Source organism: Terrapene carolina, unplaced genomic scaffold (genome assembly GCF_002925995.2).
Source record: "Terrapene carolina triunguis isolate 2854851 unplaced genomic scaffold, T_m_triunguis-2.0 Scaffold210, whole genome shotgun sequence".
In the NCBI taxonomy this organism is placed as follows: domain Eukaryota; kingdom Metazoa; phylum Chordata; order Testudines; family Emydidae; genus Terrapene; species Terrapene triunguis.
The window spans coordinates 30,357,396-30,378,648 of record NW_020664561.1 but is presented as its reverse complement, the minus strand read 5'-3'; positions in this window follow the sequence as shown (position 1 = coordinate 30,378,648).

The window sequence follows — 21,253 nt, the reverse complement described above, 5'->3', positions numbered from 1 at the left end:
TGGGGGAAATCAAATCAGTATCTTAGATGTCTGTATACTAATGCAAGAAGTATGGGGAATAAGCAGGTAGAACTTGAAATGCTAGTTAATAAACACAACTATGACATAGTTGGCATCACAGAGACTTGGTGGGATAATACACATGACTGGAATATTGGTATGAAAGAATACAGCTTGCTCAGGAAGGGCAGGCAGGGGGAAAAGTGAGAGGGTGTTGCTTTATATATTAAAAATGTATGCACTTGGACTGAGGTTGAGATGGAAATAGAAGACAGACTTGTTGAAAGTTTCTGGGTAAGGATAAAAGGGTAAAAAAACAAACAACCAAGGGTGATGTCATGGTAGGGGTGTAGTAAAGACTACCTAACCAGGAAGAAGAGGCTTTTTAAAAATAACCAACAAAATCATCCAAAGCACAGTACATGATGATGGGGGACTTCAACTACCCAGATATCTGTGGGGAAAATAATACAGAAGGCCACCGATTATCCAACAAATTCTTGTTGTAAATGTATTGGAGCCAATTTTTTTATTTAAGAAGCTGGAGAAAGCTACTAGGGGAGAGGCTGTTCTAGATTTGATTTTGAAAAATAGGGAGGAACTAGTTGAGAATTTGAAAGTGGAAGGCAGCTTAGGTGAAAGTGATCATGAAATGGTAGAGTTCATGATTCTAAGCAATGGTAGAAGAGAAAACAGCAGAAGACAATGCATTTCAAGAATGCAGACTTTAACAAGTTCAGAGAGTTGGTAGGTAATATCCCTGGGAAGCAAATCTAAGGAGAAAAACAGTTCAAGAGAGCTGGCAGTTTTTCAAAGAGCCATTATTAAGGGCACAAGAGTAAGCTATCCCCCTGTGTAGGAAAGATAGGAAGTATGGCAGGAGACTACCCTGGTTTAACAAGGAGATCTACAATGATCTGAACCTCAAAAAAGAGTCCTACAAAATGTGGAAACTAGATCAAATTATAAAGGATGAATATGAACAAATAATGCAAGTATATAGTGACAAAATTAGAAAGGCCAAGGCACAAAATGAGATTAAATTACCTAGAGACATAAAGGGCAACAAGAAAACATTCTACAACTACATTTGAAGCAGGAGGAAGACCAAGGACAGGGTAGGCCAGTTACTCGGGGGAGGGGGAGACGGGACACACGTTTCGTTAAGACGCGATATATCGATCCCCGAACGTGCTCCCAATCGACTCCGGAACTCCACCGGAGCGAGCAGCAGTAGCGGAGTCGACGGGGGAGCCGCGGCTGTCAATCCCGTGCCGTGAGGACAGGAAGTAAGTCTGAATAAGATATGTCAACTTCAGCTACGGTATTCCCATAGCTGAAGTTGCGTATCTTACATCGACACCCCCCCCAATGTAGACCAGGCCCAAGTCACCAAGACCTGATGAAATGCATCCTAGAATATTCAAGTAGCTGATTAAGGATATATCTGAGCCATTAGCTATTATCTTCAAAAAGTCATGGAAGATGGGAGAGAGATTCCAGAGGACTGGAAAAGGGCAAATATAGTGCCAATCTATAAAAAGGGAAATAAGGACAACCTGGGGAATTACAGACCAGTCAACTTAATTTCAGTACCCAGAAAGATAATGGAGCAAATACTTAAGCAATCAATTTGCAAACACCTACAAGATAATAAGGTAATAAATAACAGTCAGCATGGATTTGTCAATAACAAATCAAGTCAAACCAACCTAATAGCTTTCTTTGACAGGGTAACAAGCCTTGTAGACGATGGGAACCGCTAGATGTGGTACATCTTGACTTTAGTAAGGCTTTTGATACTGTCTCGCATGACTTTCTTATAAACAAATTAGGGAAATACAACCTAGAACTAATATAAAGCGGGTGCATAACTGGTTGGGAACCATTCCCAGAGAGTAGTTATTAAGCTGGAAGGGTATATCGAGTGGGGTCCTTCAGGGATCAGTTCTGGGTCTGGTTCTGTTTAATATCATCAATTATTTAGATAATGGCTTAGAGAGTACACTTATAAAGTTTGCGGATAATACCAAGCTGGGGGAAGTTGCAAGGGCTTTGGAGCATAAGATTAATATTCGAAATGGTCTAAAATAAATAAGATGAAATTCAATAAGGACAAATGCAAAGTATTCCACTTAGGAAGGAACGATCAATTGCACCCATACAAAATGGGAAATGACTTCCCAGGAAGGAGAACTGCAGAAAAGGATCTGGGAGTCATAAGTGGATCACAACCTAAATATGAGTCAGCAGTGTAACACTATTGCAAGAAAAACAAACATCATTCTGGGATGTATTAGCAGAAGTGTTGTAAGCAAGACACAAGAAGTAATTCTTCCACTCCATTCCATATTGATTAGGCCTCAACTGGAGTATTCTGTCCAGTTCTGGGCATCACATTTCAGGAAAGATACGGACAAATTGGAGAACGTCCAAAAAACAACAAAATGATTAAAGGTCTAGAAAACATGACCTATGAGGGAAGATTGGGAAAAAAATGGGTTTGTTTAGTCTGGAATAGAGAAGGCTGAGAGGGGACATAATAATTTTCAAATACATAAAAGGTTGGTACAAGGAGAAGGGGAAAATTGTTCTCTTTAACCTCTGAGGATAGGAAAAGAAACTATGGGCTTAAATTGCAGCAAGGACAGTTTAGTTTGGACATTAGGAAAAACGTCCTATCAGCGTAGTTAAGCACTGGAATAAATTGCCTAGAGATGCTGTGGAATCTCCATCATTTGACATTTTTAATAGCAGGTTATACGAACACCTGTCAGAGAGAGTCTAGCAAATACTTAGTCCTGCCTTGAGTGCAGGGAATTGTACTAGACCTCTCGAGGTCCCTTCCAGTCCTTTGATTCTATGATTTTCCAGGCTCTGTCTACAATGTAAAGGTTAGACATTTACTTTTACTTTAATTCAAAGTTCAGATTAGTATGGAGACAGTTTCAAAAATCAAAGACTTCTGTGACTTGAAGACTCAATGAGTGCTAAGGTTGCTTCTGCAATTGTAGACAATCAGGTATTCTCTAGGAGCTTAAGGAAAAAGTCAAACTGTTTTCTAGATTTTCTATACTTTTTCACTCGCAAGCAATTTCTGAAGAACCCTTCCTAGTCAAAACACCACTGCTGAGATTTTCCATTACAACTGTGTTTTGGGTATTGTGCAAATTCTCTTGAACTGAACCATGGTTGCTTACTCAAATCCAGCATGCTCCCTGAGTGCAACTGTGTATTTTCTTACAAGGAAAACAAACTGAAAGAAAATTTAGACATACCTTGCTATTTTTTTTCCTTTGGAAGTGGCAGAGCAATTTGTCAACATTTTGTGTGCCTCTAAGGAGCCCGGATGGAGCTGAAAGAGAATTTCATTTTCTCTGTAACAGAATATAATTCTGCATCCGAAACAGAAGCTCATTTTGTTACTTTTTGCAAAGTAAAAGTTTCATAAAAATGGGCTTCAGCAGAAAACATTTAGTGGCTTTTAAAAAGTATTTAGCTGTGGACGTTCAAAGTTAGGTGCACGTTAAATTCACACCTCTTCAGAGGGCTAGCAGGAGGCCTCTGCACCACTTAAGTTCTATCAAAATAGTGCTTAAGTGGGACTTACATGGTGCAAAGACCTCCTGCACAGGACTTGATTTTTTCAGTAATTGTACCTATGCGATTGTGAGTGCCTAATATATACAAATAACCAATGTGCCTGTGCAAATTAGAAATGTGCACATGACATGACCAGTCAGATGCCTCCTAACCATGAGACTAACTATGCACAAATTGCTGATTTGCACATTTACATAAATTAGGCACATACAAATGTCTGTGCACAATTATACTGGCCTAATTTTATCAGTAGTTTTTTCAGAATGGGTATTTTTATAGCAGTCAGTCCTAGTAGTATGCAGTACATACAATAGGTTGATACATACATATATGAAAATGAAAAAAATGAGAGAAAGAGAGAGAGGGACTACTGCTTTTATTCCATTCTGAAGTGAAGCTTTCTTCTTTTTAAGATCCCAGTTCAGCAAATCACTTAAGTGTTTGGTTAACTTTAATCAAATGAGTAGTCCCATGGATTTCAATTTATTCACATTAATAAAGCTAAGCACGTGCATAAGTGCTCGCAAGATCGAGGTATGAAAACGTAGTCACGGTGCAAATGCTTTTATATTCTCATGCTTTCTTATCCCCAAAAGCTGAGCATTGTCCAATTCCAAATGAAATAACAGACACCACCAGCATGTCAGTGATAACCATTTCTAATTCTCAGTTTCCCTCTAGGATTTAAATTAGAATCTGTTTTGCAGATAGTTCAGAGAAATCCTAAGGCAAGTCCAGTCCTGCAGTAATTGCACTAGCTCTGATTTGTTTTCCTAAACCACCTGTCACTCTAGCTGCGTTTATTTTAGGAAATAAAGCTTATGTCGGAAAGGAAGTAATCTGAAATCTTATGAAAGATTCTCAGTATCAGTAAGTGCTTAGGACATACAGACAAATGAACAAGAATACATAAAATCATGCACAACATGAGGAAAGGTGATAACATAGTTATGTTGAGCTAGACCTTTACATTGACTTAAAAAGACTGTCATATTAAAAAAAAAAGTAGAGGTTTTGTCTCCTTGTTGTCAAATACCTTTACATGCTAATCTTTTAAATGATTTGATAAATATTTTAATACATTAACAGCAGATAGATTCCCCCTGTCTTTGTATGCACCACCAGCTGATGTTATTGGGAGTTCTGTCACATATTAAAATTTTCCTTTGTTGTGATGCCTAAAAAAAAATGTGACAATGGCTAGGCAGCTGGTGTGCTGAAACTATTGTCTTAGTATGTTGACCAATATTGTCTCTTTGTTTCCTTGCACTTCCCCTTCTGTCAGTTTCCAACTGTCATTTCTCATACTATACGTAGATTGTAAGCTCTCTCGGTCAGGGACTGTCTTTTTGGTTTTGTGTTTGTACAGCTCCTAGTACAATCTGTGACTGGGGCTCATTGATGCTATCATCAACGTCAACAACAACAACAAAAATATTGAGGACAATATGTTCCTATGATATTCAAAACAACATGTAATTTGATACTCATTTAGGACTTGATATTGATGCCACTGAAATCAGAGAGTTTTGCCTTTAACTTCAGTGGGGACACAAAAAAGCACAAAAAAACTTACTACAGCTATTTTAGAGACATCTACATTTCAATAATCTCTGCAGGTGTGGTGTACATATATCATTCTTATTTTGTCATTGCTGTGTTCTTTGGTGTTTATGTGAACATTAGTTAGAATTATAAGTTATCACTTTCCTCCACTAAATCACTCTTTTTATTTTTTAAAACCTCAACAATAAGCTAATTAAGAATAATTCTAATAGTATTGTGTTATTGGCTTTTGATCAAGACAACAAAGCACGCTGGTTATTTATTAACTAATTGACAGAAATGAAAGAGAGAATTTCAAAATCACTGACATTTAAAATGCAAGCCCTATACCTATTTTAAGTTGCTCATCAATGTTTACTTGCTGGACATGGGGTTAGCAAATACAATGCTAACATTGTCAGTGGGGAAGTCGGAACAAGTAATGTCTACTAATAACTTACTGTATTTATGCTAGATCCATTAACTTAATACAGTGGTTCTCATCCTTTTTCAGGCCAACACTTCCAGCCCTTTTCCATACTGCTTCCCACCCACTATCACCCCAGAACCTCCCTCTGATGTAGCTGGGATATCCCCTCCATCCCAGCTACCCACTAACACAGGAAGGGTAAGGTGGTCCCTCCTCTCCTGCCACTGATGTTCACACCCTCCTCTCTTGGTGTGGAGCATCACAACTTGAAGGTGAAAAGCTGTGCCCTCATCAATTGATCCAATGGTAGACAGGGAATGACAGGGAAGTGGGTGTCTCTTCTATTGTATAGGTTTTTTTTAAGGCTATTAATATTAATATTTAGCATTTGAATGTTCATGTATTGTACAAACACTAAAAAAATCTCTTATGTAGTGTGTCCTGTTTGCATCTCTGAATGTGGGTGAAAAGAACTTTTATACATTCCAGTCACTTTAATAAACATCTCCTAAAAAAGGAACTATTCCTATTGAGAGATCAGATTATTTTTTACCACCTTTCAGGACTCATTTGCACCATAGTAGGAAAAAACGAGCATGTATAGTATTCTAAGGAAAAAATGAGCTGGCTTCATTTTTGCCTGGTGTGTCATGATTGGAAATATGTTCCAGATGGCCTCGGTGGCCTTTGGCTTGGTTTATAAATTGTTGTGTGTGTCACTTTCACTGCTGTTGGCTGGTTGCAAACTCTGTGGCTGAGGTCAGCAAGGACACAAGGCAGTAAAGCAATGTATTCCATTCTTCATGTCCAGTCAATCTTTGTCCTGTCTAGTGAGACTGTCAATAAATATGCTAGTCCATGCTACAGCTGGTTTACATTTTTTAACACTTTTTTTTTTCAAAATTAGAATTTTTTCCATTTTTTGTTTTTCCAAAATGTTGTGTTTTTTTGACAAAATTGGAAAAATTAAAATTGTGGCCATGTTTTCAGCTTTCATTTCCCCTGTATTTCCCATCTTCAACCCACCAACCCAACAGGTCCATGACAAATGGAAAAAAGGAAAGGGACTGTAAGAAGAAAAGGGAGAGGGGGAGGGAAAAAAGGGGAAAATAAGAAAAACAAATGAAAATGTTCATAAACCGAATATTTTCAATAAAAATGTTCACAACAAAATGTCTTTGCAAAACAAATGGAATTAGAATTACTTTGAAATTTTTCATGAATTACACACTCTTCCTTCCCACCCTCCTCCCCCATTTTTGACAACTCTAGTTATTGGTGGTAACTGTGAGCAAGGCCCATTCCAGCAACTCATTGTTATTATAGCAAAAGCCATTTAATTACACCCTTAAGTGGGGCATATGCTTTGTGCTGGATCTCTGTAGAGGTGTAAATTTCACCCAGAGTGAGCTATGTTTCTCTATATCCGCTGCAACCAGCACATTTATTTCAGGATAAGAGCAAAGTTAGGAGCTCATGGCTTTGACTACCTCTACAGTATTTGAAACACTTTTAAGCTTTCCAGGGAATGAGTGACTTAATGGATATGGACCAGTCACCTAAGTCATAATCTAGATCTGGCTCAGGTCAGTAACATCCCTTTGTCACCATCTGACTGCTATTCTGTTGCCTACGTGAAATGAATTAGTTGTCTCCGTCCAATTCTTAGTGAAAGTTTACTCAGGATCCAGTGCTGCATCATGTAGAGAAGAAGCTGCTCTGTGCTAAAAGAGCTCTAAGGGATTAAGTGGAGCATAGGCTTGTGCTGGACTTTTGCACAGGTATGAATTTCACACTGAATGAACATAAAAATGATCTTCAAAAAGAAAAAGAGAAAACCCCTTTTCATTTCATGAAGTCTTCAACCAAATTATTAAATCATAATTTATTGTTGCTTCACTTAATAGAAAATAAATTACAAATGGCTTCTGAAGCTGGAGAACTTTTCCAGAAACACGTAGGTTTGTGGGTTAAAAAATGTTTAATATAATACACACCGAAAAATATTCTTTCTAAATCAAAGGGCTGCTAATGATTGTTTTACCAATAATGCAGTGCTATAGTGATTTTGACTTTGAGGAAGTAAATCTTTAAAATCTTGCAGCTATTATGACTATTATTTTATTCATTTTTAGTCTACATTTTTACTATCGATTATAAAATATATTTTTGTATTTACAGTATGTATTGTAACACTGTATGTGAAGCTATAATGAGAAGTGGCATCTATGTGATCACCTTGGAGAGTGGAGGAGGTGAATACACAATGGTATGTCAAGCAGAAGAGCGTTTAGTAAGCATGCATTATATATAACCACTTATGGCAACTGGGCCAAAAGGTTACCATTACAATGCATCAGATATATACAGGTTTTTTTTGTAGCCCTTCCTTTGTGCTCTATCTTATCCAGTGGAGTGCTTGTGCCTTATACAAAGGGTCGTGCCCCGACCTTTGCCTCTTCTTATACTGATTCAAAACCTCTACTAGCAGTGTCTCTTGCCAGTCATTGGGATGAATCATGATGGCAGTAACTGGCCAGAAAGCAGAAAGCTTTCCCCCAAACTCACTCCATATCAGACCACATGGAACAAACTGGAATCTTGGAAGGGGTACTACCCTTAGGTTATTTGCATATTTGTGGCTTCATCAGTTCCATAATACCTCTGACCCCAGCCAGTAGCCTGTTGTTAACAGCCTGAGAGATTCAGTTAATATTCTTCACTATTAGCCCTTCATTATGTCAGAAGCCTGTTGGGAATGAGGGTGAGAGAGTCACAGTTCCATTTCTCACTCACTTAATGAGGTTAGTGCTAGACTTTGAAAGAGATCAGTTGACTGATTTCTTGGCAAGCAGCCATGGCAAAATTCCTCATTAAAGTGTCTTTCAATCTCTCCTAAATTAAGGTGATCAAAGTTTCAGATGAAACAGCAAAAGCAGGTCTAATAATGAAGAGCAGAAGAATCGACTTGTGATTTTGTTTTGTTTATGAGAGATGAAAATCAATGATTTTAGTGAAGGGGAGGGATACATTCCGAGCCCAGATCAGCATAATGCTAGTCCAGCAACCATGGTGAAGAGTGCTAGTTGGATCAATAATGTTTTCTTGTTGCACATGGAGCATACACACCTTTTCCAGAAAATTATGGAAAGGAGAATTAGGAATAGCCATCCCTGGTTGGGATAAAATAAGAACCAACACAAAGCTTTTTTGAATCAAATAATTTTTTAAAATGTACAACTTATTTTTACATTTGATTTTATTTTCACCCTCCTGTATACTTTATAATTCTCACTGGGCCCCTAAAAGCAGAGGATTGAAATACCACAAAATGGCATAACATTGCATTGCTTTTCTGTTTTGCTACCTGTCTGCAAATAGATCAAGGTTTTCTTTTTCAATATAGTCATCATTCGAAATTATTAGCTGAATGCTTTGTGCAAATAGGTCTAGACCTGTACCTCATTTGTGAGAAATTAGTTACAAGATTTAAAAGTGAAGCTGTATGATTGATCACTTAGTTCATGTGGATGTTTTTGTTCTCTGACTGGAGAAGCATAAGTCATAGAATCAGGTTTCCAGTGTGAATGTTTTCAAAAAGATTTACTCCTGAGTATCAGAGGGGTAGCCGTGTTAGTCTGGAGCTGTAAAAAGCAACAGAGTCCTGTGGCACCTTTAAGACTATTGGAGCATAAGCTTTCGTGGGTGAATACCCACTTCGTCAGACGCGTCACCCGTGAAAGCTTATGCTCCAATACATCTGTTAGTCTTAAAGGTGCCAGAGGACTCTCTCTTACTCCTGAGGGAATTCTATGCCAAAAATTTAAAAAAAAAATCTGTGCATAATATTTTAGTATTCTATAAAATTCTGCAAATTTTATTAGTCAGATAAATGTGGAGACTCCAGCATGGCATTGTGGAGCACAGAAGTGGGAGATCACTGTGCAGCTCCCACCCAGCACACAGACTCAGTGGTGAGGGGCTGCATCCAACCCTGACACAGCGCAAGGACGGGGCCTGCCCCTCCGTGCCAGGCACAAAAGATGTGCTCAGCAAGGCAGGATCCAAGAGTGGAGGGGCTTAGTGTGGGGGGATCCAGGTGTGGGTTGAGAGGGTTCTGTGTGGGGCAATGTGGGTGTGGGCGGTTCAGAGGGGGATCTGGGTGTGTGGGGGATCTGGCTGCAAAGGGGTTTGTTGGGGGTGGGTTCTGGGTGCAATGGTAATGGGACTCTCCAGGTGAAGGTAGTTGGGGCTCATCAGGGGGGGTCTGGGTGTGGGGGGCTCCAGATGCTGAGAGAGTGAAGCTCAGTGGTGTGGGGATCCAGGTGCAGTTGGTTGGAGCTCGGTAGGGTTGGGATCCGGGTGCAGGTGACTCATCAGGGTGGTACAGGTGCTGGGAGAGTGGGGCTCATTGGGGGAGTTCTGAGTGCGGGGGAGGGGTGAGGCTTGGTGGGAGGATCTGGGTATGAAGGCTGGGCACAGGGGTTGGGCGGATGGGGGAGCAGCTCCCGGTACAGTGATCCTTTCCCCTACAGCGGAGGAGCAATGGGTGCAGGAAGTGCGGGGAGGAGGAATTTGCAGAGCTTCCTACAGCTGGGGGAGAAATCTGGAGGTGGGTCTGACATGGCCTCAGATGCCCTGCAGGGGAAGAGGAATTCCTGTCCTTCCCAGCCCAGCCGGGATTAGCAGCTGAGCCCGGTGCAGGGTAGGAGCCACCAGCTGGGTCTTCCCCAGTCCTGCCCCCTGCCCCACAGTGATTTACCTCTCTGCTGGCTGCCCTGGGCACCCAAAACATACTGCTGTGGAGGGTCGTATCACCGCTCTTGTGGCTTCTCTTTGCTTCCCTGTCAGAAAGTCATTTTTTCTGCAAGGAAGCAAAGAAATCTGCGGGGGGACATAAATTCTGTGCATGCACAGTGGTGCAGAATTCCCCCAGGAGTAAAGATGGTAAGCTCTTTCTGACAGGGACTATCTACTACTCTAAATGGTAAAGCTACTACTGATTTTAGTGGGGCCAGAGTTTCACCCAGAGTCTTCCTGAGCATTCCTCTCACTAAGCTTCTCCACTAGAATATACGCACAAAGCAAATATAAACAAGAAATGAATATGGGCTGTAGAAAATCAAAACACACAGTTGTAATTCCTCTGTCATCAAAGATAATGGTGGGGACCTTCTTGTGTTGTTTTAATAGATTTTAATTGTTTCTTTCAAATAATATTTTAATAACTTTATTAGGAGATACAATATATAAAGCATATGCCAGGAAAGAATCCTTTTGCTATGTGAAGGAGGGAGAAAGTGGAGGTGTGTGTGCTGACCTTTTTAAACAACCTGGAGTGTTACAAGCAGCATCCAGTGAAGCAAAAACATGTAAGTAGGATTATCTTTCAATTCTCTTGCTAGTTTCATTCTTGAAGTTATCATTTGAATGATCTGTTTGATCTCATATAAAGAGTAACAAAAACGATCAAAACAAGTCTGTCATAATGTGTATCTCTAGAGCATGGAGGAGAAAAAGGAAAGATACCATGTCTAAAAAGAAACAGATTACATACTATTTTTTCTGGTTTCTCTAAACCTGTCACATTTATAGTATTGATACACTCAAAGGACACCAGCATTTCTCAGTGGCTCTGTAACACCTTCCATGGAGGCAGTTGCTTGGGTCAGATATAATTGTTTCCTGACTTATGACTCACAGTTTAGACCAACTAGCTCTTCAACTACTGTTGTTTGAATACCCAGAAGGGAACTGAGTATCCTTCTATTAGGTAAATATGCTTTGACTGAAAGACGTAACATTTTATCTGAGCTTTTGTTATCATTTTCTGATTTCTTCAGTGTTGTCTTGTGACTATCCAGAATCACTGCAAAATATGTTATGCTGCTATTAATACATGATGTTCATATCAGTCTGCAGCATTTTTAGAGACAGTCTTGGCATGATATGCTAGGCATTTAAGCATCTTTTAACAACATGCCATATGATGTTAGAGGTTTTTCCTTTCCTTAATGTCTCCCTCTCACATCTCTCTCTCTCATCAACTTTGGTGATCAATTAAAAGCTTACTGTCAGAAGGCAAAGTTGCAGTCCTTGTCAGTCCTTACTGAAGATCCAAAGATGTTATCTCAGAAAGGAACTTTCTTCTTTCCCCGCCCACCCCAAACTAAACAAAAGTTCAGACAACAGAGCAAACAAGCACATTTATATAGCCACAAATCAAAAAGGTCCCATGCTCTGACCTACTTTTCAATTTCCTTCAGGAGAATCAGTTCTAATACAAGCATATGTCCACTTTAAATTGAAACTCAAATCCATCAAGAATGCTGAGTGGGGCCACTCCACTCAATGACACCACTTGGTAATGCATGATACACTAACATTCTCAATATTGTTTATTTTTGCAGCTTTGTAGCAATGTAGCAGTTTTTTTGTATATTATGCTAATTTTAAAGCTAACACATTTATCCAAAGTACAGCATAAGATATAAATTACACCACAAATTACAGTGAGATGGGGAAAAAAGTCAGTATGTGAACATGTAATTGAAGACTGTATTATAATGCATACGCACAAGAAGGCCAAATTAAGGTTGCCTGGGCAACCTTTGGGAAAGTTCTATGGTCTGTGTTATACAGGAAATCAAATGGTCCCTTCTAGCCTTGGCATCCTAATTTTCTTGCCTTCCTAATTTTTGAGTGTTTGACTCTGCAACTTAATATTCTTGTAATATTGTTTTTTTGGTTCAGTGTGTGTGTGTGTGTGTGTGTGTGTGTGATTATTTATATTGTAGTACTGCCTAAAGTCCACAACCAGATTGGGTCTCATTGTGCTAAGCACTGAACAAACATATAAATTACAGTCCTGCCCCAACAAGCTTATGATCTAAACATCTTTACTATATATATTAATGAAATAATGGCCAAACACTGAAATCAACAGCTATACTTGAATGCACAGGGCTCAAGTTTTTGACCCTAAAAGCTTTGCTTCACAAATATGGGTTTTTAGTTTATATTGTTTTCCTCTTTTCTTTTAATATTGTGTTTATATGTTCTATTTATGTGAAGCTGCTTTAATTGAGAATAGATGTTAATGGCGTGTTGGATCTGTTCCCATCCAGTCTTTTTACTATTTTATGAGAGAATATATGTAATAAAAAGATTAAAGACACTGGTATTTCCCTCAGTTGGAGGAGAGAGATTCTGATCCATGACTAATTTTTCAGTTGGTGTGTTTTGTTGTCTCAGGTGCTTCACATAGAATGTTACTTGCTCTGGAAAGCACTATAGTCCTTAAGTAGGTGAATAATATTTTCAAAGAGTTTTCTTTTGGGTATGCATCAGCTCTGGTCCTATCAGAGTAAAGATTTTAGATATTTAAGATCTGAAGCTTTAGTTGAAGAATAAGACATTGCTCACTGTTGCTCTGTGCTCTATTGTCTTCCTTTGATATCACTGTTGTCTAAAGCCTAGCTGTGCAAATGAACAGTATAACTACATTTCTGGTACAAGTTCCTTCTCTTATGTTATGATGAGATGAGATGAGAGAAGGTCAAGCTTTATATAAGACCTATGGAATTCATAACTTTGGCCTTTGATTTTTATTGACAACTGAAGTGGCAATAACCATTGATTGAGCCATTTCAAATTATTTTATTCACTGAAAAGTAACTTAAATATTTTGTCATTTAAGCTCAGGAAAAAAAAATAAACCCAAAAAATTCAGAGTAAAAATGAAAATTCTAGTAATCACTTTAATCCTGAATCATGTCTTATGACACATAAACGCCCAAATTCTGCCCTGATATCAGGAGCTTAATCTCCTGGTGACCTCAGTGGAGTTACACCTACAGAATTGATTTTGGCCCACGTTGTGTCACATTATCTATCTCTTTGAGAACCCTGCAATATCAATGCATAACAGATTGAACTGCACTTTCAACCCTAAATGTACTTGCTTTGAGAATGACACAGTATCTTTAACCAAACCAAACAAAAAAAACCAAACCAAAACAAAAAACCCAATCCCTCCTCCCTGCTAGTATTTAAATAATATTAGCATCAGATTGCAGCTTGGTGGGTTAGAGCTCTGTAAAATACATTAGCCTAGTCCCCTAAACAGTCATTGTTGTGCATTAGACTAGAACCTGAATAATGTGAATTAGTTGAACTACTTACAGTGGTTTTACATTAATTCTACAGCAGAAATATTGGTTCTGCTTATGCTCAGAATTGCTCCTGAATTGTCTAATAGCTGTTTGTTTGACAATGTACTAATTACTGGTTACATCAAAACTACACCTTAGAAATGGCTTCTCTAGGTGGCTTTTCTGTAGGATGTCTTTCAATGGGAACGTTTTTTGGGGAAACACACCTCTACCATATATACAATATACCTGCACACTGACGGTATTAGTATGTTTCTGTTTTGGAGCTTCACTTCTTGTGAAGTTAAGAAAGATAAATGAATCTCATAACAGCTTTAGTCTACATTATATTTCCCACTGACTTAAGGACCAAACTCATCCCCAGAGAAACTCTATTTAAGATAGTTGCAGCAACCATGAATTTGCCACTGAAACTGTTAAGAAAACCTTGCAACATGTTTCCCCTTAGGATCTTCCCTTTTAACATGGTGGCAGATAATTACAAATGTCATAATCACTCCCAATCACACTATTATTCAGTTTCACAATCTGCTTCCTGGTCTCTAATTTGTAATACACTGAATTTTTGTTTCAGGCTGGTGTTCAACTGATTATTACTTCCATTACACATATTTATTATTATTATACTTACTTACCTCTTCTGAAGGTTGAATTCTTAGTACAGCAATTCTGACCTTAAAATGAATCAGTGTAGCACATTTTTCAACAAGATATTCCTCACTCTTCATTTGCTGAACTTAATAGTAAATGGAGTTGCCAGTTTAGATTGAACTGCAATTTGTTCCATGACCAAGGTGACTTTTTCCCTATCATTCGGGGCATGTAATTAACTGAGAATAAAAACAATGGAATGTCCAAACAGTCCAACATCCTGGAGATCTGCCTATCAGGTATTGTCATCTTGATGGTCATGGGACAAACTCATCAGTATAGCTGATTTACAACAACCAAGTCACTATTTTTTCACACTTTACAACAGTACAGTATGATGAAGAATTCTCTTTTGTCGAAAATCACTATGGCAATTTTAAATTCTGACACAATGTTTCATGGTTCCAGACAGCTCTACTTCGACTTTCATTTACATCATATTCATATATACAATAATAATGTGAAAACCTAAATATTTATTATCAAAATAATTCCCCAATCTTTTCCCCTAGAGTTTGAGGATTATTTTGAAGCTGAGAAATAACATTCACTAAAATACTATGAGCTATATTCTTTATTCTGTGTATGGAGTGCAGAGGGGAACAGAGCAGCGCTCATTCTTCAAAGGAGAGTAGAAAAGGGCTATTCAAAGAGGGAAAACAGGTACGTGGTGTATTTCCCCCACTATATAACAGCCTCTTTCCTTAGTTCAGTCTCTAGGCATGAGGTCTCCTGTAAGTAGTGTGTTTGCGCCTCAGATTATTCGAACTCATAATAGTGCACTCTACACCATAAGTAAGGCTATGATTTAGTCATGGAGGTCACGACAGTCACGGATTCTGTGACTTTGCCAAACCTCCGTGACTTCTAGGGCTTCGGGGGGGTGGGGGGAACGACTGTGCGCTCCTGCTCTGCAACTGGCTGGAACCAGGATTCTGAAGCCTCAGCCTTGCAGCTTCCACCAGGGGCTGCAGCTGGGGCCTGCAGCGTCCTGGCTTGGCGGGGCCATGCGCCCCATCCCCTAGTGTAGTACAATATAAATATTTAGTTCTCACATTTAATTGAAAACAAAACTAATCCTCCACCCAGTCATCACCTACTGAAGAAATTCTGCACATTTTAGGCGAACTATCTCCTCCCCCAGAAATGTTGTGTGTCTTTGGACTAGTCTTGTCTGGCAGACACAGGTAAGTGATGTCTTCTCTTTATGCAAAGCACCAATGTGCTATTCTTGGAATGGTTCATTCTCACAAAAGCTTTCTGTTTACTTTTGATTCTCTTTTATGTATTCCTGGCTTGTCTTTTCAGATGTTTATTTTTAAAGACTAAATATAAATGCAAGAAATAACTAGAACACGAGAAAGGATGGGACACTATGCACATGTGATGTTCTGTAATTGCAATATTCATTGTGCTAGTGGTAATTATTCATGCCAGATCACACAGCCTAATAGATAGCTTTCTCCTTGCAGTTAATATATTGCTCTTTCTATTTTACAAGTCATTTTAAAGAATTAACAATTGTGAGTTTTTTTTTGTTAAAATGAAATTCAGAAAAAATAAGTAATTCTGCTGAGTAGATAATTAATTCTGCTGGAACAATATCACTAGCTAGAAGATTTTGTTCATGGATTTAAAGGCAAAATTAATATTCTGTCTCTATTAAGAGCTCAAGGAGCACAGATGCAATACCACCACTATTATTTTTCACATACAAATCTATATATAGTTATAGAAATTGTTTAAAATTAATTTTAACATAGATACTGTAATTTGATGGACAAAAGCACAATATGTCATACTGCCGGTAAAAACAATATAGCTGAAAGATGCATGGTTAATAACAAAATACATTACTCTATATGTCTCTGAACAACATAGGCATGGCCATTCCAGATTACGCCAATGGTCTAAAAGCAGAGACTGCTATCGAATCTACTGATGATGTCCCCAACCCTAGAAATACTTAAGATAGCAAAATAAATACATAGTCTAACATTCTGTCTCTTGTTGTGGTTAGCATCAGATGCTACAGGGTGGTTGTAAAACTCCCATAATAGATTAGTATGTACTTATTTAGGTTTATACAAAGAATTAAAAAAGGTACCTATCCAGGGGTCTATAGCCCCCTGCCATAAATTATTTTAAAAAAAACCCCAAAATTAAACCACCCACCCAACACCAAACTCTCCTCCACCCTACAAATTAGCTTTCTCTCAAAAGCTTACTTCCACAGTAGCTTATTTTTATACATCATGTGTATAGTCAAATATTAGAGATGGTTGAAAAATGGTAAATATTTTTTCATGAACTACTTAAAAAATTTGGAAATAATTGAGGGTGAGAGTAACAGAAACAAAAAGGGTGGGATTTCCAAAGTGCTCAGTATTGGCTTAACTCTATTTCTGCTGAAGTCAGTAGTAAAACTCCCATCAACTTCAGTAGTAGCATGTTAGAAAATCTGCCTCAAGGTTGCATATTATTATTCTTATTAGCTTAGTTTATAATTTAGAGACTACATAGTTTGTTTTTAAATAAGATAAGTGTGCAAAAGCTATGAATTTATCACTGACACTACTTAGATTGTAAGCTCCTCAGGGTAGGAGCTAACTTTGTATTATGTGCCTAACTTTGTATTATGTACAGTGGGGCCTTGTTCTCTTTGGGGCCCCTTTGTGCTACTACAATATAAATAAATAATATCAAGCCACATGTCTCTTCTTCTCTGTTTGTTTTCTTTTCTGTGAGACCCTGTCATATTATCTCCTCTTCTCCAGAACTTGCATTTTTAAAATGATTTCTTGTTTGTTTCCTATACTGTGTGACTGGCCAGTGAGCCTCGGAAATAATGTGGGTGCAACATCTTTTCAGAGACCTTGTAAAATTTACAATAATTTTGGTTTAAATAGACCCATACTCATTTTATTTCAGAAGAGCAAGAAAACTTGTACAGATTTGGTACATTGTTGAGATAGATAAAAATGTGTTGTGTTCCTTTTGTTGACTCTGCAGCTGTAGTTAACTAACAAATGCTGTTCCTGGAGCTCTGGTGACATCAATTGATGATACTTGTGTGCAACAGTGCTTTTGACATGATAGATTGCTATATGTAAGGTGAAAGGGTTTATTTTGTTGGGAACCAAAAAGAGCTACATCGATTTCAATTCCAGTCAAACCATGGAAAGACCTTAGTGATTTCCAAATACAAAAGGACAAAATCAGCAGGGAGTGAGGGTATTCATGCTTACAAGGGCCTGATCCTGGGAGGTTTCAAGCACCTTTGACTCCTACTAAAGTGTATGTGTAAATGTTTATTTTAAAATGCTCAATTGCCTTTCATAAAAACAGGAGCAACTCTTAGATCAGAGAATAAATGGCAACCCAAAGAGCAAGAAAAATACGAGCCAAAATTAAAGGGTTTTTTTTTGTTTTGTTTTTAAATGCCTTTAAGAGATTTTCTTAACTGCTATTAATTTAACTGGCAGCAGGAAACTAAAATGTAACCCAGCAATGGAGGTGTTAGTGATATCAGAGAGAGGGTTTTATTAGCAATGACTAGGTAATGGCACCTGCCTATAGCATAGTGGTTCTCAACCAGGGGCACGTGTACAGCTGGGGGTACTCAGAGGTCTTCCAAGGGAGTACATCAACTCATCTAGATATTTGCCTAGTTTTTAAACAGGCTAGATAAAAAGCACTAGCGAAGTCAGTACAAACTAAAATTTCATAGACAATGATTTGTTTATACTGCTCTATGTACTATACATTGAAATATAAGTACAGTATTTATATTCCAATTGATTTATTTTATAATTATATGGTAAAAATTAAACATAAGCAATTTTTCAGTAATAGTGTGCTGTGACACTTTTGTATTTTTATGATTGATTTTGTAAGTTTTTAAGTGAGGTGAAACTTTGGAGTACACAAGACAAATCAGACTCTTGAAAGATGTACAGTAGTCTGGAGTGGTTGAGAGCCACTCTTCTAGCACATACAAAGGTAGTGGTCCCAAAGGAAAAAAAATCTGATAACAGACAATCAAATAACTACAGTTCCAAAAGATCAAAGAGTACCTAGTAGATGGGAAATGCATTTGTTGGGCTCCTCCATGAATATGAGGACAAATGAAAAGAACAAATACTAGAACAACTAAAACAAAATCTTTGAAATTTTATAATTGCAGTTTTTGTTGAAAAGTTCATTAACTCATTAGTGTTAACACCAGGGACAACCAATTTTTTGTGGGGTGGGTGGGTGTGGGAAGGATGTAAACAAGTGTGTTTAAAAAGAAACCCACAAGTTTGAGTTCACTTGTTCTGTTCGCTGCCTCAGCATTAAAATGCTTTTCATTTTTATTGTTTATTTTTCATACCATAAAGTCGTATGTTCTCCAGCACGGTAAACTCTTTATACCATTCTAGGAATAAACGCTTGTAACCACTGACTTTCCTATCTCATTACCTACAAAGCTTTTAGTGTGAAAACCAAATGCTTGGTGTGCTATTAACTCACAAATGCAGAATCAGTCATTGTCATTGCCTTTTACAGTGCAAAGCAAGGGAACTGCTTCCCATCTGAGATGACTATAATATATGAATTTCAAAATTACTAGAAGAAATGGTGATTTATATTATCCCTTTTATAATAAATTGCCACATCTACTGGGAATGGGCAAAAGAGGATTGGATAAAAAGAGTCCACCTAGAGGTTAGGCCTTCAAAGGTATTAGGTGAGTAAAGAAGAAAAGTTGGATTTTCACAACTGTCTAGGTGCCTAATTCCCATTTATATCAATGGGAGTTAGGCACATAGGCACTTCTGAAAATCCCATTAGGTGCCCATCTGCATCTATGGTCACACAAATACCTTTTGTGCTCTGCTCTAATTCTTTTTCTTGAGGTAAAAACAAACCATTAAGAAGGCAGAAAAAGTTTAATTAACCTTCTTTTAATTGTCCAAAGCTTGGCCTTTTATTCAGGGGAAATTCCCATTGAATTCAATAGGAGTCTCGAGGATTTTATTCCATTTTTGTTCACTTCTTACTACCGGCGAAGGCCCTAAGACATGTTGATGTACAGTCAGAAGATTTGCAGCTGAATTTATTAGGTTCAGAGGATCTGCATAATTTTTCCACAAATTGTTTGGTGCTTATCTGCACCCCTGAAATTTTGGTCAGAAAACTGAAAAATTGGATTTTGGGGACGGTTGGGGGCATATAGCTAAAGGTGGTGTGAGTATGGATGAGTGAGCAGTTGTGGTGGTGGAAAGGAGCTTTTCTATTGCTTTGATTTACTGGTTTGCTTAGTTAATACTTTCTTTATACTTCTTCAGCATGAAGAGAGTAGTGTCCATGTGATATAATCCTCCTCATAAATCTAAATTCAATGAATTTAAGAATTCTTGGATAAATTGCTAAGAAATTATTGAAAGTTTTCAAATTATGCAATTTGGGAGGATAACTTTCAGGAAAATTTTTCACTATTTTTCAACCAGGTTACGGAATGGCCAATTTTTTTCTGAAAAATTCATATTTCAATGAAAAAATCACTAACAATTTTTGACAATATTTCTATATGTATTTTACAACGTTTAGTTAGCATTTTCTGTAACTTGTACATTCTCTGGTGGAGTAGACACACCATGATCATCTGAAAGACACTCCTCCGTTATCTCTGACACACTGCTGTAAAACTCCAAAAAATGTCTGTTGATTATATTTGGCAATTTCTCTGATTTGTAATAGAATCCATATTTCATTTACATGAATTATTTAGATACCTCTAGTTCCATGGGATGATCTGCATGAAAATTAGTAAATGCAAATCAATCTGAAAGTAGAACACAAGTTATGTTCTGTGCAGGATGTTTGTACTTTATAATGTTCTCTGCATACTGTGTGCTGCGTCCTGAACATTTAAAAAAATACATTGATTTGGACTCGGTTGGTCAGTCTATAGAATGGAATCTATCACCCTCCTCACTGCAGCTATTTCTATCATATGTATGTAGGCAAATAGCGCTGGCCAATTCTGTAAATAAACATGCCTTTAGCCCTTAAAAAAATTACTTTCTTAGTGCTGTCTTTCTGAGCTTCCTGCCTTTATCCTTGTAAATAGTGAGTTAAACATTGCAGGATTGGGTCTCTAATTGTCTTCATTGTAGACATGTTATCTAGCCATTAACCAGGTATCAATGATATAAATACTCATGGTAGATATATCATGCACTTCAGAGCCTATGCCACCTTTTTGTTAGCTTTTAATCTAAAGCGTTAGCATACATTTCATACATCTAGTGGAGTCAACAGATTTTATCTGGGGTCAATCCCAAATCTTCTTAGCAGAAATACGTATATCATTTTGATTCCTACCGGGAATCTCAGAACCCTCAGATTTAATTTCTTGTTGTTTTCTATGGATTTATATTTGGAGCATCGTGGCCTATTGTCTTCAGTGATTGTATTTCATGCTTTCACCTAACTACCCTGGGTATCTGTCTTTCATCCTGAATTCTTTGATTCTGGTCAGCCACCTTTCTACAGATGGTGCCTGGTTTTGCAACAATTGTAGGTGTGGGTGCAGTGGGAAAAGAAAGGAGAATAAAAAGCAAATAGAGAACATGAGGAGAAAGTAAATAGAGGAGAAAAATAAAATTGAAATTTTATAAATGGTGTTTTTATTGTTAATATTTTGCTCTGGTAGATGCTCTTCCACAGTGATGCATCAGGTTACATATCAAACTTTTTGTTACTCATCTAATTGTATGTGAAATGATCTAGCAGGGCACATTTCTGCAATTTGAAAATAATCTGCTTGCAAGCCAGGTTTTATAAGAACATAGTTTTGTCT